Below are 19,814 nucleotides of genomic sequence, written 5' to 3' on the forward strand. Positions count from 1 at the left end.
TTAAATTTTTTGTTACTCACATTAAATAAGGATATATTTTAACTAACTAACTGATTGTAAATTTTAAATAAAATACTAAGCTTTAGAGAGCGTACGATGCGAAGGATCTGAGCCAACAAACATTGGTGTTGAAATTAAATAATTATTATTTGCAAGATATTTTTAATTTAATTTATATATGTTTATTTATAAATAAATTTATTTCAATGAATATTATCATTATTATATATAATTTGAGTTATATTGGGCGGACTAACCTTTATTTTGTAGTTGTATTCAAAGTTCTTTCATCGTATTTAATTCAACAAACCTTGAACTCGGCTCAAAACGGTGAAGAGTTGTTAAAGCGACAAACTTAGAGATCAGCACGGGGCGGTGAAGAGCCGTTAAAACAGCAAACCTCGAGCTCGGCTCGGGGGCAGTGAAGAACCATTAAAATGATAAACCTCAAGCTCGGCTTGGGAGTAGTGAAGAGTCGTTAAAATGACAAACCTCGAGCTTGACTCAGGGGCAATGAAGAGCCGTTAAAATGGTAAAACTCGAGCTCGGCTCAGGGGCGGTGAAGAGCCGTTAAAATGACAAACGTCGAGCTCGGCGCTGGCTAGTGAAGAGCCGTTAAAACGACAAATGCCAAGCTCAGCTCGGGAGCGGTAAAAAGTCGTTAAAACGACAAACATCAAGCTCGACTCTGGGGCAATGAAGAGCCTCTAAATCGACGATCCCGAAAAACCAAGACTTCTTTTTTCAACCTTTACGCCTCAGATACTGATGCTCAAGGCAAGGCTATTGGGCTATGTACCGTCCTCGTCGTCCGGAACCCGACCCGATTCATGAAATTCTATGGACATAGGAATTGGGCCTAAATTTCCTTTTTAATAGTTGATATTCTATTAAGATACTTTATATATGAGAGATATTTTGATCAGTCGGTTATGATATTTGTAACTTCTTTGTCTAAAAATAAAAGGTTAACTCTCAGGGTCAAGGGAGCTATTTTCTGGCCTTAATGTTCTTTATTTCATAATAGATTAAGAGAATGCTTTATTCTTGTTTCAGTGAGAACATTAAAATATTTCCCTTACGGCAAGTATTTTAAGTTTTCTTTTACCTACATTACTATCAACCCAAATGAAGCCATTCTGTAAGTATTACTTGAAAGATTTACTTACAAGTTTATATGGATTTTATATGGATTGTGCTAATTTACCTCAAGGCCGAAAAAAATTGAACATTTCAGTGTGGCTTTAATTAATCAGGTTAATGAAAATGATTGTTACAAAATCTATTTTTCTTACTTTAGACTTTCTAAATTTAAGCTTTTGTTCTCTATTTTTGTGTAAGTAGACTCTGTAATCTATTTAAAAACCAACTATATGATCTTTCATTTAATTATTTTAAATGATAATGATACAATGACATGATTTTTGACCTCATTCTTACCTGCCTACGTGGCATCTTTATCTTATTTTTTTAAAAGTGTGAATGTCATTTAAGGTAGACTGCAAACTTAGTTAGTATGGAGTGCACGTGCGTAAAAGGCAAAGAACATATTCAAAAAATTAACTGACGTGCTGGCATAAAAGAAGAATAGTTTGTAGAGTAGTGAAACAAGTTGATGAAGGTAAGTTTTTTATTCCATAGTGAAACGAGTACTCTGCATTTGAAATGATTGTTTTATTTTTAATAGGAATGTGCGGATGAATCGCCCTGAAATTGGCGTTGAAGTTGTGTTCATTGTCATCTAATTGGACTTTCGTAATAGAATCAGGGAATTTTTTTGACTTCATTGCTAGTACGTTCTTCATTTACAGTTGAACATGGTGTGTTTCATTGTTGTTTAAGCATAAGTATTTGTGCTCTTTGTTTTACATTTAAGATTGTATTTAATTAGTGTGGTTTTATAATTGAGTATTTTGTGATTCCTTAATTTTTGAAGTGATTTTTTTTTTCTTGAATGGAGTTCGTTGTTGATTGTTGGACGTTGTATGATTATAATATTTTATAGGTTGTTGATGAAGCATGGGTGAAAAGAGTAAAAAAGAGAAAGCTGTAGAAGAGGAATGAGTGAGTGTGTTGAATTAATGTTTTGCATGCAAATTTTGATATGAATAGTTAATAATGCAGTGTATTTTGTTGCTTTCATTGAAAGGTACGATTAATTAATTTTGTGGACACAAAATATATTGTTCAAATGAATAATTTGTTGACGATGCACACCGTTCACGGATTGGAGTGACACCTTTCAAATGGTGTTTGGAGATGGAGAGATCTTTAGATATATGTACTCCTTTAATACAACAAATGGTTTGTCGATGGGATTCATGTGAACAATGTTTTCGTATTTGGCAGCGTCTTGTCCCCTTTGGTGTAGTTGATGTGTGTATGAGCTTGGGTTTGAATGTAGTTGGGGAAGAGGTTGAGTTTGATGCTTATGGTTGTGGTTGTGTTGGTTCATTTTTTAGTGGTGAAAGTATAACAATCATATGTATTATTAAACTGATTAGTTGTACAATATGCACTGAGCAGGATGATGTTGACAATGTTTGTCGATTGTATATATTGTTGTGTTTTTTTGTCATGTACTTTCCAAGAAATTCAAAATGTGTATGTAACATGCCATTTAGGATATTAGACAATATTGATACTTTGATGAACTATAATTGTAGTGGGACAGTTCACAAATTTTTTGTTAATGAACTAAGTCGTGCACATTTGGTGGATTGCAAGAAAAAAAATCAACATAACATAACCTTACCATGTTTAATAAACATACAAATATGTTATGTTGATTTTTTTTGTTTGCAATCCACCAAATGTGTACGACTTAGTCCATTAACCAAAAAATGTCTGAACTGGCCCACCCTAATTATAGTTCATCAAAGTATCAATATTGTCTAATATGATAAATGACATGTTACACACACATTTTGAATTTCCTGGAAAGTACAAGACAAAAAACACAACAATATATACAACCGACAAACATTGTCAACATCATCTTGCTCAGTGCCTATTGTACAACTAATCAGTTTAATAATACCTTTGATTATTATACTTTCACCACTAAAAAGTGAACCAACACAACCACAACCATAAGCATCAAACTCAACCTCTTCCCCAACTACACTCAAACCCAAGCTCATACATACATCAACTACATCAAAGGGGACAAGACACTACCAGATATGAAAACATTGTTCACATGAATTTCATCGACGAACCATTTGTTGTATTGAAGAAGTACATATATTTAAATATCTTTTCATTTCCAAACACTATTTGAAAGGTGTCACTCTAATCCGTGAACGGTGTGCATCCGTCAACAAATTATTCATTTGAACAAATATATTTTGTGTCCACAAAATTAATTAATTGTACATTTCAACGAAACCAACAAGAGACATTGCATTATTAACTATTCATATCAGAATATAAAATTTTGCATGCAAAACATCAATTCAACACACTCACTTGTTTTTCTTCTACGACTTTCTCTTTTCTACTCTTTTCACCCATGTTTCATCAACAACCTATAAAATATCATAATCATATAACGTCCAACAATCAACAAGGAACTCCATTCAAGAAAAAAATAACTTCAAAAATTAAGGAATCACAAAATACTCCATTATTAAACCACACTAATTAAATACAATCCCAAATGTAAAACAAAGAACACAAATATTTATGTCTAAACAACAACGAAACACACCATGTTCAACCGTAAATGAAGAATGTACTAACAACGAAGTCAAAAAATTCCTTGATTCTACTATGGAAGCCCTGTTAGATGACAATGAACACAACTTCAACGCCGATGTCAGGACGATTAATCTGCACATTCTTGTTAAAAATAAAACAATCATTTCAAATACAGAGTACTTGTTCGAGTATGGAATAAAAAGCTTATCTTCACTTACCTTCATCAACTAACCATTTCGGGAATAACAGGCTTGAAAGAGGGGTTTTTGACGAAAACCTAGCAGGCAACGATTGGTTATGTGAATGGCCTTCAATGAAGAAAAAAGACGGCGACGAACACTACGACCAAGCAATGTGCCCAACGGTAACGACCAATTTCCGGCAAACCAACGACGTCCAACAACCCAATCCACTCTCGACTTCTTCGCTCTGATTGCTACCCACACCAAATATCAACGAGAACAACCTTTGTGAAAGAAGAAGCTTTGTGGATGAAGAAGCTTTGTGGAAGAAGAAGCTTTGTGGAAGAAGGAGGAAAAACGTCTCTGCAAATTGTTCTTCTTTTACGCCAACACGTCAATTAATTTTTTTAATATGTTCTTTGCCTTTTGCGGTGTGCACTCCACACTAACTAAGTTTGTAATCAGCCTCCGATGACATTTATACTTTTAAGAAAATAAAATAAAGAATGACACATAGACGGACAAGAATGAGATCAAAAAATCCGGTCACTGTATCATTATCCTATATTATAACACAATGCATCCCTAAAAATTTCTCCATTAAAATATCACCAGAGTATAAAAATCAAACCAAAAATTTCTTAATAGTCAAAAATTGTGATAACAGAACATCGATAATATGCTCGTTGCTCTCTCCCTTCTTCCCCTTTTCCCCCTTTAAAATATCCATAAGTTTCTCAAACCCTAAATCCTTCCTCTCGGTTAGGATTCTCGAAAAAATATAAAACTTGCCTTTGCTATTTGTTATTTAGCCAGAATGTGGCAGTAACGATTTCTTAAAGAAAGAAAACAGATGAAAAACAAACAGGAAGTGTGTGTACCTTAGCAGAAAGAAAGAAATTGTGGCTGCTTCCGTTCCGCTTCAGTGATGGAACGACTTCGCTCACTGCATTCTCTGTCTTTCACACACGCTCATCTGTTTCTCCACTGCAACACGCAATTACTTTAGCACATCACACAATTTAAAATTATTCAAAAACAAAAATGAAAATGACACAAGATGGTGACACGTAGCGGATTAAAAAGAGGAAAAAAATATCAGGTTAAACTATGGTTATCCAAAATTTAACTTCACTTCTTTCTTTACTTTTAGCATTTAATTTTATTTTCCTACTCCTATAGTAACTCTATAAAACCAAAATAGTTCCTTCTTCGCATTCTCGCATTCAACCAGATATAAATGTTTTTTCATTAATTCATTCAAGTCAGTAATTCCTGTATTTCATTCGTGTTTTTATTCAATCTTTTTTGGGTGTATTTAACCACCGTAAAATTCCAAAATTTATCTTCGCCTCTTTATTATTTATCAGTATTCATTTTTTCCCATTGAATATTAACCATTGTTGTCTCTTTCAGGTTGAAATTTGCCTGAAATGAAGAATAACACCAAAAAGCTTAAATTGAGGTTTGAGAAGTATTTTTGGAGGATCACAAACTACTCTAAACTGTAAACTGAAATATGGCAAAACAGTTTCATCCGGCCCTATTATACTCGACGATCTTAGATAGTGTTTTATTGAAATTTTGTTCATTATTTATACACGATATTATTTTCTGTTCTTTGTGTTAATAAGTGTTTTAACTTTGTTTTTAGTTACATTACTATCAACCCAAATGTGGTCATTGAGGATTATTTGGAGATTTACTTACAAGCTCAAATGGATCGTTCTAATTTACCTGAGGACTGGAAAAAATCTGTACATTTCAATGTGGCTTTATATATTTTAAAGTTATTTTTATATATTATTATATTATTTATATATTTTGTTTTTATTTTTTTAACATGCACATGTATAGTTCCTCTTTTTTCTTTCTTTCTTTCGATTCTTTTTTTCGTACTTTCGTCTTTTTTTCATTTTATTTTAACTTTTATTCTCAACTATTCATAATAAGATTGAAAAGTTAAAAAGTATTTTTGATCGATTAATTTTTTCTTTTGAATAATTTTATTTTTTTATTAATTTTGAAATAATTTACTTTTCACTTACATATGATAAATTTGTTTATTATGTATTATTGGACAATGATAATTGTTTTTTAAACAATTAAAAAATAATAAATGTGATAAAGAATAAAAAAATTGTTTTTTTTTCAAGAATTTTTAATGAAAATTCAATAATTAATGACATTAAAAACAATTCTCTAAAATTCTTATAATTACGTATAATAATTTAAAAGAAAATTGTTACCCCTACTTTTTTTTTTCCAAGTTCTGTCGTGTTTATGGACTTTTGTTAATTATTTTAAAGGTTATGAGATGAGATTTCAGGTAGAAGAATCTAAGTATGATTTGTTTTGGCCTTAATGTGTAAAATATTTTTAATCCGAAAAAAACTACTTATTGGTATTTGAATGAATAATTATCTCCAAATCATGTGGGATGAACCTAAGACATGTGGATTTAACCTGACCTGGTTAGAATTTTTTATATTGAATCTGCTTTAGATGTGAAAAAATTCATGGAAAATGTTGATGAGTTGAGACAAAATGTGATTGATTTAAAGTTTAGAACAGAGTAGTTGAAGACAAGGTTGATTCAAAGAGAGAAAGAACTTGAAATAACAAGTAAAAAGTTGGTGAAAGCAGAAGAAAGATGTGAAGAGTCAATTTGGATGTCAAATTAGGATATCTAAGGGACAATTTGTTAGAAATCTAAGTGTGAGTCTAAGTTTCATATTGGTTAGAAATGAGAAAGTAAAGTATTGTATAAGGATAAAGACCCATAAACCATCGCCTTAAGGTTTTGGGTTGAGAGTCTCAGGTCTCATAATCTTCCTAGTGAAACCCCCCTATAAACCTAACAAGTGGTATCAGTTAAAATCAACTCAAACAAATGCAGTATAATTTTAGTATCGAAAGTTTTTTTGACAAGAATTTCGGTTAAACATGTATGTAAACCTAACAGAGTTCATGGAGAAAAAGTTTCTGGATGCATGCTGTGAGAATATATTATAGTAAAAAGATTGCATTGGATGAGATTAGTGATAATAATATTGCATATTAAAATCTATAAGAAGAGATAAAAAATTATTATCTCTATATCAATGTTATCAATGACACATTGAATTTAGAGTTTTAAATTAAAAGCCCATGACACTCAACCAGAAGACTCTTTGTCAAATTAATTACATCTTAAGATACATATTAAATAACTTTTGAACAGGTTTTATGTGTGATGTTTTTCTTCCCTTAGAGTGTAACACTTTACTCTTACTACAAAACTATAATATGGGTTGCTTGTTGATCACCAACTCTGTGAATGCATGCAATCTCTCTGTAATAGATAATAACACAATTCTTTCTTTTCAGTTTTAAATAATAAATTGATATTAAGACTTGATTATCATAACATTCCAAAAAATTTGAGGCTTCTTCTGATAAGTTTATATCATTTATGATATTCAATTTTTAAATTTTAAAGTATTCAGAGTAGAGAATATTAATCATAAAATTTACAATTTGTAAGATTTTGTGTTAAGGAGAGAGCTATAAGATTTATAACATGCAAAATGAAAAAAATTTAAAATTAAAAAAAATGTCATGTCCTAAAAAAAAATGTAGAATCTAAAAAGGTTATTTAAATTCTTAAAATTATATTAAGATAGTAAAAGATGGAAGAAAATATGGAAGTATGATCTTTCTAAGAGAATGTATTAGAATTCCAAGGTGGCAAGCACAGTTTCCAAAAGTTTAGCCTAAACTTCTAAAATCATAATCAGATTGAAAAAGAATAAATTGTCTGAGCCCGGGTTCGAACCGGGGACCTCTAGTGTGTGAGACTAGCGTGATAACCAACTACACCACCCAGACTTTTTGATAATAAATAATAAATGTTTTAACTTATTTAGTAAAGAATAGCAATAAAAGTTAAATTATTTAAATAATGGTTATATATTGTAATACAAATAATGGTTATATGTTGTAATAAAAATAATTTTTTTAGTAAGTAAGCTGAAAATATATTTTAGATATTTTTATTTTCGTGAAAAAAGAAACGTAGTATAAAGCTTCAAGAAAATATATGTTTTTAAAAAAAATATTAAGTTACTAATACTTAGATCTATAAAATTAGAATCTTAATTTATAATTAAGACATAAACATATCTTTTATAAGTTATGTTATAGAGATTTTTTTTGTTGTATAAATTTCACCTGCTGCCCACCTAAAAAAATATTTAATTTAAAAAATAAATTAAATACTTTTTAAAAAATCACACATGCTCGTAAGTAATAAAGATAAGCTTCTTTTCGATATGAATAAAAAAAATAGTTTCATTCTCTATCTGTAAAATTAAATTTAGGTTGTTTTTTTGGTTAGTTAATAATTATTTTGGTTATTATTTTTAAACAGTTAATAATAGTCCTAAAACAATACTTTCTAAATGTTTTTACTTCACACTATAATTAATATAATTAAAAAATGTAAATATAATAATAATAGTAATAATAATTAAAATTACAAATAACCAACATTAAAAAACTGTATAGTTAAAAAGAATAAAAACAAAAATATAATAATAATAATAATAACAATAAATAATAATAATAATATACTGAAACACGATCCAATATGACCACCAAAATAGTAACGGAACGGTGAGTAACAGTAAATATAATTAGGAGGGATTAGACCTTCATTATGCCGTCCCTAATCAAAATTAGGGATGTCAACCGGACGGGTAGGATACGAGTAGTAGTTTTTCATATTTTACCCGCTGGATAAATATTCGTCTCGTACTCGTCCCTATAGTCATGCGGGTTTCCTTTATGTGGGTACCCACTATTCCGCAGGTATTTAAAAAAAATAAAAAAAAATATTTAACAACATATTTTAATTGCAAAATTTAAATAAAATACAATACATAACATTTATAAATTTCAAACAAAGTCCAAATAAATCATTTAAGTAGTGTTGAATGATAATTTAGAAAGAAATCATTTTTTTTAAAACTAACTGATAAAATATAACATATTCAAAATCAATATTTTAATATTTTAATCATGTTTTTTATTATTTTTTTAATTTAAATTAGAGTCTAGCGGGTACGGGTATCATCCATGAGTACTGATAGTATGATACTCGGCTCCGTTAATATGCGGGTATAAAAAATACCCGTATTCATTACCTGCGGATATCTATTTACAATATTCATCTCTTACTCGTTAAGGGTTTTATATGCGGATACATGCGGTACGGATTTTTTTATATTTTCTAATCAAAATCCATGAAAAAAAAAACTATAAATGGAAATCAAAGTTATGATTGTTGGTACATTTAATATGCATTTAATACTACCTTATTTTGCTTGACCGACTGATACCAGCAACCGGTTCGGCTGACCTTATTTTGCTGTTGATTGTGGATTTAAAGTTATTCATGACTTCAATTTGTAAAGTAATTGTTTATTGTTGAATTAAATTTATGGCAGAGATGAAGAGAGTGTGATAAAAGGATAGAAGATTAAACTTGTATGATTGAATTGTTGGTTTCTTAGTTGGTGGTAATATATTTTTTTCACTATTGTTAAATTTTCAATAGCATATCTTGCGTTGTGCATATAAGATTTCCACATGCGATGTGTAATCCTAATACCCCATTTAATTAATAACCCAATTAAAGAAAATGTCACACAAAATAAAATAGTAAGCAAGGTACTGGAGTATTAACGCTATTCCGTTATTCCAAAAGAAACCAGGAAAAGATTAAGGCACACCACGATGCCAGTTACAAAAGAGAACAAGAGATCTAAAGTATTCAAAATAAAGTTTTAAGATAAGGCGTTACATGGGCCACAATCCTAAATGAAGACATAAACAAGCAGAATCCAACCCAGATGGGCTATGCAGCGGAATCATTGTTTCCCTGTTGACCACAAGGGGTTCTCGTATCTTCTCACATCAATAAATTGATGATCACACACATAACAATCAAACAAGCAAAGGGTGAGCTAAAGCATAAAATGATTTATCTGTTGGGAATAATCCAAGTGTAAGTCAAAGTTCCACATTGAATAGAATAGACAAAGTTAAACACTATATAAGAATAAAGACCCATAACAACATTGCCTTAAGGTTTTGGTGTAAAAGTGGTGTCTAAGATCTTATATGTATAAGACTAATGTCATATAACCATAGAACCACAATCACTCAATGACCATGACCATAACATATGAAACATAACCCAACAGTGGTATCAGAGCTGAAAGTTCGGAGTGACTGACCGCATAACTACACCACCATAAACAAAAAGGGGTCACCGATGTGACTGACCGCATACTGAAATAGTCCAAGTGTGAGTCAAAGTTCCACATTGGATAGAATAGACAAAGTTAAACACTATATAAGAATAAAGACCCATAACAACATTGCCTTAAGGTTTTGGGGTTAAAGTGGTGTCTAAGGTCTTATATGTGTAAGACTAATGTCATATAACCATATGGAACCACAATCTCTCAATGACTATATCCATGACCATGCCTATAACCCATATAAGCCATATATATAAAGTTATTTCATAATCCAAGATGCATATGTCAACCAATTATGACTTGCACTTGTAGTGACATTAATGGAATTACGCCCTAACCATACCAACATCATGTTCCATCAATTAATATAAAATCATTTCTCATGTCAATCCCATGCCATTTTTATAACCAACCATTCCATACATGTCACATGCCAAACTCATCATTATAACCTATAACATCAAAGATTTCATACATAATCACATGCCTCTCACTTTAACTAGAGCAAACCATCCAATCATACCATCAATAACAAACATGTGAGAAAACAGTACATCTGTGTCAGGTCTCGCTCAAGTTAGGAGCCCTCACTCAGGCGAGAGGAGTGGTCTCGCTCAAGCTACAAGTAGAGATGTCAAAACGGGTAACCCGGCCTGACCCGGCTCAACCCACCACGGGTTGATGATTTAGTGAGCCAACCCAACCCGGCTCACTTTTTAGCGAGCCAAAAAAGTTCGAACCTGGCCCGGCCCACCACGGGTTTGCGGGTTAAACGGGTTGGCTCACAGATTCACTTAATTAAAAAAATTATTTTTTTCCAGTCAAAACTAAATTGTAATTCTAATTTAAATCTAAACAAATTTTAATACAATCCAAATACAAACCAAAATAAAAAAAATACAAATTATTTATGTGTTGGATAAAAAAGCTACCTAACATGACCCAAATGTAAAGTCCAACGTAATAAAAAAATAAAAACACTTGTGTGACCCTTATATCTGCGGGTTGGCTCACCAACCCGGCTCACCACGGGTTCAACCTGGATGAGCCGGGTCAAAAATAAACCCATATTGAAATTTGTAAAAAAATTTCAACCCAACCCGGCCTAAACCCGTCGTGAGCCGGGTTGGCTCGCGGGTTTCAACCCATTTTGACAGCTCTAGTTGCAGGCTCTCGCTTGGACGAGACCGCGAACAAAGGCCCTGGAGGTTTTGCAGACTCTCACTTAGACAAGGCCATCTCGCTTGAGCGAGATGGTTCGTCACTCAAAAGTTTAGTCTCCCGCTTGAGCGAGTGCTTGAGCAAAACTCTTGGGCGAGCTTCTGTTATTCTCACCTAGACGAAACGAGCTCATTTAGGCAAAAACAACAGTTCTTCGTCACTTTTTTCATCCTGATATAACTCTAAAAGCTAACAAATAAAACATTATTTATTAATTTTCAAGTGCATATAAGTTATAACATGTTAGAGAATTTAGATATATAAATTTAAATTATATTTGTTAATAATAATAGTGATGATTATAGTTAGTTAGAATAACGAAGAATAGTAAATACTTTAAGCTATTTCTTAGTATACATGAAGTAAAAGAAGAGTTTTTTATGAGTCTTCTTCGAAAAGGTCATAAAGTTTTTTTTTTTTTCATAATCAAGTTGAATAAAATAGATCTATATAAAAACAATTAACAATTACAGTTGTTGAAATAATCAATTAAATTTTTTGAGATAAAAACTAAGAATAAGAAATAATATGCAATTAATCAATTAGGTTTAATTTCACAAAAAATAATGTCACAAAAATTAAATTAAAACTTTATAAAACAAATCATACAATAAAAATATCCTAATATTTCTAAATTGAAAATTAAAAATTTATCAACATTCGGAGAAAAGTCGTAATGTAAAAAAAAAAATCCAAAGAAGAATTTTAAATCTTAAATGAAATTATTATCAAAATAAAAATTAAATAAGATATTAAAAGACGGGAAAAAAACAGTGGAATTCCAAAAGCTTGGCCTAAACAATCCGTGTTACAGTGAATCCTCTTCTTCCAAAACTGTCTTTTTAGAAAACTGAACATATTCTCGAATTCTTAAATCTTTTTAATGAATATTAAACTTCCAAAGTTACTCTTTTTTTTTTTCAAGTTTCAATTTTATCTAGGTACTCACACAAGTAACTCTATAAAACCAAGTGATAGTTCCATCTCCCATTTTCCCAGTCATCCAAACTAGTTCTCTTCTTTTCAATTAATTCAAGTGAGTAATCCCTATATTTTGCATAAGTTCTTTTATTCATTTTTTTGTGTTTCCAACATTTTCAAAATTTATATTCACATCTTTATTCTAACATTTTGTTCCTCCGTTCAGGTTGAAATTTAAGTTATTTAGATGGAGAATGACAACAAAAGGCCTAAACTTATATTTGATAAGTATGTGTGGAGGGTCGACAACTTTTCTACATTACATGGTGGAGAACTTCATTGCTCCGACAAATTTATACTTGATGATCTTCCATGGTGCTCTATTTAAATTTTGTATATTGATTATACTTTTGATATTTTGATATTATTGTCTTTTTAGATTTATTAAGTGTTTTAATTTTGCTTTTAGGTACATTGTTATTCGCTCTCTTTGGCTCACGGACATGGGAAATAACTTGGAAATTTATTTAAAAGTAGATGATGAATGTGCAAATTCAACGGAGTGCTGGAAAAAATCTGAAAATTTTAACTTGGCTTTAATCAACCAGCATGATGAAGAACTGACGATAAGAAAAGGTATTTTTGTAATTTGGATTCTCTATTGATTTTTTTTCTGTTCCTTTACTGTGTCTTTATAATACACTGATTATTACTAATTTTATTATTTTAAATATATTTAAAAAATATTTAAAATACCAAGATTGTATTTATAATGCTCAAATAACAGCACACAAAAAATTAGTAGACGCTTTAATCTATTTGAAAAACCATCTATATTGAATTTCATGATAAATGTTTTGTAAATTATATGAAGAAATCTATTTTCGTTATGTCCTTAATCCGTCTATTATTTTTAATCCAATGTATATGAATTTTTCAGGATTTGAATTTGAATTTAGTGCATATGACAACTGTGAAGCTTTGGAGATTTGGTTTCCTTTTCGATATAGTGGATATACGGTGGATGATACTTGTGTGATTGAAGCTGGGATTTTTGTGACTAAGTATGTAAATGAGTATGAAGAATATGAACCTATTTGCAAGATTGATGAGAATCCTGTCAAGCATAACAAGAATCCTCTATTCCATAAAATGTTTTGTAACTCATTTAAAAATGTTGATCCAGCCTTTCTTCCATTATTAGAAAAAGTTTGTTTACTGTATCCCTCACTGGTTGAATCTCAAGAAAAAAGAAGTTGCAGGTTTACTGAATGGGCATTTACAGCCTTGGGTCGAGTTCTTCATTTTCTCATCACTACAAAAATGAAAGATATGGATGATGAAGCATGTGATCATCTTCAAAGATTATGGGATGAAGTGAAGGTATTTGAGTTTGATTTGTATTGGTTAGAATCTGATGTTGCACAAGCTTTGAATTTGAGATATTATATGCAGAAAGCTGCTAAGGTGAAAAAGGCGAAGGAGGATGTGGATGCTTTAGAGATTGAAACAAAGAGACTGAGGTTAGCCTTGATTGAGAGAGAGACAGAACTTGAATGTGCAAAAAAAGATTTGGTGAAAGCAAAAGAAGGATTTGTAGAACGTCGTTTAGATGTCAAATTAGGATATAGAGACTATTAAATGGTGGAAAAAGTTGTTTGTTTTCAATTTTTCATTTAGATGTAGGTATTTAAGAGTGTGCATCTTGGCAACTTTTATCATTTGTTCATGGAGTTGATTCTGTTTGTTTTTTCATTCATTTTTTAACTCTTGAAAACCACTATTTTTCAATCTGCTTTTGTTTTCATTCCAGAATTTTATTTTCAACTTCTACCATCAATCTAATTCCCACGAAAATGGAGTGAACAATGTTTATATCAAGAAAACAAGCCAAAAATTTTATTTGATGCACCTGAAAGGAATTATTCAAGGGGAGTTCAAGTGTGAGGATTTCACACCCAGACTTCTTTGTTCGTCAAATATAAACTTACATATATCTATTTTAAAATTATATTTTGTTAGCTCATAATTTTATATATATTTAAACGTTTGAAATGAATTATTAAATATAATAATTTATTTATATATTTTAAGAATCATCAATTTTTAAAATGAATTTTAGAAATGTACAAAATTTATTAAATTGATTAGCATAATAATTTCAACTTTATATATGTTTGATATTACGAAGAACTAAAATAATAATTTATTAGATAATAAAAGAAAGTTGAAGTGACCATTTTATATTCATTTCTGTTCAAATTTGTTTTGAAATTCACATTTTCCTTATCAATAGAAAATTTACGAGATTCGCTCTTCAATGGGAGAATCAAATAACCAATATATATATATATATATATATATATATATATATATATATAAAATAAAAAATCTTAAGTCACTAATTTTCAGATGTGTAAAATTTGAATCTAAACCATAAAATAGTCTATGAAATTAGAGTTATAATTATGTTTTGGCCATTTAAAATTAAATTTAGTATACTTTTTTCATTAGCTGATAACCATTTTCGTTATTATTTTAAAACAATTAATAACAGTAATAAAATTATAACTTTTAAATATTTTTACAACACATTATACTTAAAAAATAAAGATATTAAATAAAAGTAACGAGAAACATTACAAAACAGCTTTAATAACAATTTTTATTTATTCTAATTTTTGAACGAAAAATTTTAACTGAAAAAAAAATTATTTAATCATCTTTTTAAAAATTACATTAACAAAAATATAGTTTGGTTTAGAAATATATTTTGTTAATTTACTTAAACTGGTAAAAATTAATAAACATGATGAGAAAAGTCGTAATGTAAAAAAAAAAAAGAAGAAAAACTAAAGAAGAATTTAAAATCTTAAATGAAATTATTATAAAAATAAAAATTAAATAAGATATTAGAGGCCGGAAAAAATAGTGAAATACCAAAAGCTTGGTTAAACAGAATCCATGCCACCTCTTACCTTTGAAGATCTGTTACAGTGAATCTGTTACAGAAAATCTCTTAGAAAACTGAACATATTCTCGGATTATTAAATCTTTTTAATGAATATTAAACTTCCATAGTTACTTTTTTTGTTTTCAAGTTTCAATTTTATTCAGCTCCACACACAAGTAACTATAAAACCAAATTATAGTTCCTTCTCTCATTTTCGCAGTCAACTTGTTTTCATTCCAATTAATTGAAGTGAAGTGAGTAATCCGTATATTTCATATGTTCTTAGTATTTCTTTTTTTTTCCAACCACCTTAAATTTTCAAAATTTATCTTCACATCTTTATGCTTTTTTACAAATCTTTTCTTGATAATCATCGGTTTTCATTTTTTCTAAGAGAATGCTAACAATTTGTTCTTTTTGTTCAGGTTGAAATTTTTGTAAGTTATTCAAATGGAGAACGACAACAAAAGGTCTAAACTGAACGACAACAAAAGGTGTAAATTAATGTTTGAGAAATATAATTGGAGGATCGACAACTTCTCTACATTAGATTGTGAATCTTACTCCGACAACTTTATCATCGACGATCTTACATGGTGCTCTATTAACATTTTGTATACTAATTATACCTCTGATATCATTTTTATTAGTGTTATTTATTAAGTGTTTTAATTTTGCTTTTAGGTTCATTGTTATCTGTCCACCTCACGGGATCGAAGATTACTTGGAAATTTATTTAGAAGTTGATCCGGGTTGTGCTAATTTAACTGAGGGAAGGAAAAAAACTGAAAATTTTAATTTGGCTTTAATTGATCAGGTTAATGATGAGAGGACAATAAGAAAAGGTATTTTTTATTTATTTTGTAAATTGTATGAAGAATAATTTTTTAATATGATTTGTTTTACCTTAATGAGTCTATTATTCACAATCTAACATAAGTATATGACTTTTTCAGGATTTGAATATGAATTTAGTGTACATAACTCGTTCGAAGGTAATAAATTTGTATCTTATGATGAGCTTAAAAACCCTGAGAATGGGTTTATTGTGAATGATAGCTGTGTGATTGAAGCTGGGATTTTTGTGACTAAGTATGTGTACGAGAATGAAGAATATGAACCTATTTGCAAGATTGATGAGAATCCTGTGAAGGATAACGATAATCCTTTATTCGATGAAATGTTTAGAAGGTCATTTAAAAATGTAGATCCAACCTTTGTTCCATTGTTAGAAGAAGTTTGTTTACAACATCCTGCACTGGTTGAATCTCAAGAAAACAGAGGTTGCATGTTTACAGAATGGGCATTTACAGCTTTGGGTCGAGTTCTTCATTTTCTGATAACGAAAAAGTTGGAAGATATGGATGATGAAGCATGTGATCATCTTCAGAGTTTATGGGATGAAGTTAAGATATTTGAGTTTGATTTGGATTGGTTAGAATGTGATGTTGCATTTGCCTTGGGCGTGAAGGAGAAAGCTGCTAAGGTGAAAAAGCTGAAGGAGGATGTGGATGGTTTAGAGATCAAAATAGAGATACTGAAGACAGAAGTTGAAAGGGCAAGAAAGGAGTTGGTGCAAGCCAAAGAAGAATTTGAAGAACACACTCAAGATCACAAATTAGGATATGGAGGGAGCACTAGCACATTCATCAATTAATTAAAAATGGTTGTAAAACTATTTTGTGTTTTCAATTTTTTACTTTTTTGGTATAGGTATTTAAATTTAAGGGTGTGCATCTTGGTAACTTTAATCGCTTGTTCATGGAGTTGTTTCTGTTTGTTTTTACATTCACTTTTGAACTTGTGAAAACCAGTTATGAATGTGACTGTCAAACTATTTTTTAATCTACTTTTGTTTTCATCAATTTTATTTTCAGCTTCTGCCATCAATCTATTCCCCAGGAAAATAGAGCCCACAAAAATTTGAACACGTTCTTTATATCAAGAAAACTAGCGAAACATTTTATTAGATGCACCAGAAACAGAAGGACTTATTTATGTTCAATGGTTCTACAACAAGTGGATCAATGACATCAACTACCGCAGAAGCAAAAAGAAAAAGTTAATTTTTTTCCCAAATGAATATTGAACGACTGATTGTAATTTTAAATTATTTATTTTAGGTTAAAACACCTTAGATATCCTAATTAAAAAAAATTAAAAATTAAAAAAATAATAATAATAATAATAAATCATAAAGTAACACGTGACAGTCATTATTTATGACCGTTAACGATTTAAACAGTTTTAGCAAAAAAGACCAAATTAAACAAAATTGATAAAAATTAGAACTTATTTGAACACCAAACCAAAATTAAGACTTATTTGACAAAACTTGACGAAAATTGTGACTAAAAAGGCATTTTAACCTTTACTTTACAAAATCCTTAATTTTGATTTCCAAATTTAAATATCACGATACTTTTAAATTTTTCTCTATAATTTTTCTCTTAATTTTGATCTATAATTTAAAAAAAAAATTGATTTCATCAAAATTTACTAAATTCAGTGGTTATTCCACCACCCACACTTCCTCCATTGTGTTATTCTACCGTTGGATTTGTTAATTTTAAAAGGGTTAATTATGTTTTTTGTCCCTCAAGTATTATGCGATTTTGTTTTTAGTCCCCCAACTAACGTTTGCTCCAATTTGGTCCCTCATGTTTTGAAACGATTGGAAATAGTCCTCCTTTTTGAACGCCGTTAGTTTTGTTTGACACCTGGCAAACAGAGTGCCATGTATGGATCCCGTTTTAACCTGTGTAAGTGGAGTGTGTTTCTGCACGTGCTAATTACAGAGAATGACATCCAAATAAAACAGGGGTTGGGAAATTTTGAAACCCTAAAATTGAAATTTGTGAATTGGGGCTTCGAGATAGTGAGGAATTGCTGCATATCGTCACTGGGCAGGCAAAGTTTGGCATAATTATTGCGTTCTTGACTGATGAAGAGTGGTAGCAAAGGGTTTCCATGTACGCCGCGGAATACAGGTTCGAAAATGTCGCAAAGTTGTGCGTCATCTTCAGAAATGCCATCCAAAGTCTATGGGTGTGGGGAAAGATTGTTGCTCCTAAAGGCATCTACTGTGAAAAACAAAGGGAGATTATTTTGGAGATGTCGAAATTGGGCTGTAAGTTTCAAATCCCGTGACTTATTGGATGTTGCTTTTGTATTTGTGGTAATGGTTTCATCTTTTTCTTTGGCAGACCAGTTCACATTGTAATTACTTTGAATGGGTTGACGACGAGGATTCTGATTTTCAAGGGAAAGAAAAAGAAAGTGAAGCCAGTGGTGGAAAAAGAGTTGATGGTGGAAAAAAAGGTGAAGAAGATGAAGTTTCTTTGAAAAGGGAGAAAATTATGCTTGATTTGATGAAGAAAAATGAGAAGTTGAAGATGAAATTGCAACAAGAGAAAAAAATTGGGACATTCCTGTTTTTTTTATTTGTGATATCGTGGGTCTCAACAATTGTAATGGTCTTCATGCTGTTGTTCAAAGTTAATTGCAATGTTTGAGATTACTGTAGTGGGAAGTTTTTTGTAGTTATGATTATGATATTATTGGAATTGTAATGGAATTTCAAACTTTTGGTTACTGTTATGTCTTAGTATTTGCAATGAAAATGGAACTTGTAGCTGTGATTATTATGCGTTTACTGTTATCATCAATCTCAGATTCTGAAAATTTTCCTTAATACCACATTCAAGGAATTGAAACAAAACTCACTGCAATGAAATAATTACATCATGATTTACTGATAAAACAAAGTGGTCTAAATAGTTTTCATTCATCAACAATAAAACGTAATCCAACAAATAGTAGCTGTCAATTAAGTCTAGCAGACAAGTGGTCCCAAATTGTAAATACAATAATCCAATAGTTCTGCAATCAAAAAAGTGGTTAACTTTCACTATGCCCAATATTCTAAAACAGGGGTCCACTATTATAATGCACTATATTACATCCAAAGTGGTCCACCATACAAAAAAAGCAACAAAAAAACTTGATTCTTTCACATTCATGTGGGTTGTGCTGAAGTTGCAGTACTTGCTTGAGACCCTAAAACCCTTGTTCCCATTCCTCTTCTCCTTATAGTGGTTCGAGGTCTTTCTCCTTGGTTGGTGGATGCTGCAACCCGTAATGTGGATCTGGTTCTACTGGTGGAGCTAAGGTGTGATGTTCCTGCAGTGTTGCTTGCTGCACTACCAGTTGTATGCATCTGTCCCTGCCAATTTGGTATGAATTCAAGATTCAGAAGTTGTATTTAGGAATGAAAGAAATTGTAAGTAGTACATATTTGCGTTTACCTCATTAATGTCATGCACTCCAACTTCTTCATTTGTCACAAATGCCCCTTCACCAATATCTCTTTTCCTCTTCACTCTGCTTGAATTCCGTTTGAATGATTTCCACCTATCTAAAACAGGCCCAAACTTCCTCACAGGTGGATCAATATCCATCCCAAACCCATCATCGTCTGCCACCCTCTCTTCTTCACTGTCATCTAATTTCTCTCCACCTAAACCT

At 30.7% G+C, this 19,814-nt stretch overlaps 1 long non-coding RNA gene and 1 other non-coding gene across 5 annotated transcripts; both read right to left on the minus strand.

Annotated features, from left to right (window-relative positions):
- Positions 1-267: 267 nt before the first annotated feature.
- Positions 268-4,878, minus strand: LOC114167323. Of its 4 annotated transcripts, none has more exons than XR_003600180.1 (2): positions 4,766-4,878; positions 268-838 (listed from the first exon to the last, which is right to left on the minus strand). It is a non-coding gene; the product is annotated as an uncharacterized LOC114167323 (long non-coding RNA). The 4 variants fall into 4 exon arrangements; XR_003600182.1 differs by lacking the exon at positions 268-838 and adding an exon at positions 3,606-4,247 and having other exon boundaries at positions 4,766-4,866; XR_003600179.1 differs by lacking the exon at positions 268-838 and adding an exon at positions 3,606-4,259 and having other exon boundaries at positions 4,766-4,866.
- Positions 4,879-7,680: 2,802 nt separating this feature from the next.
- On the minus strand, positions 7,681-7,754 carry TRNAV-CAC. The gene has a single exon. It is a non-coding gene; the product is annotated as a tRNA-Val (tRNA).
- Between the last annotated feature and the right edge of the window lie 12,060 nt (positions 7,755-19,814).

Source organism: Vigna unguiculata, chromosome 10, assembly GCF_004118075.2.
Source record: "Vigna unguiculata cultivar IT97K-499-35 chromosome 10, ASM411807v1, whole genome shotgun sequence".
NCBI classification, from domain to species: Eukaryota; Viridiplantae; Streptophyta; class Magnoliopsida; order Fabales; family Fabaceae; genus Vigna; species Vigna unguiculata.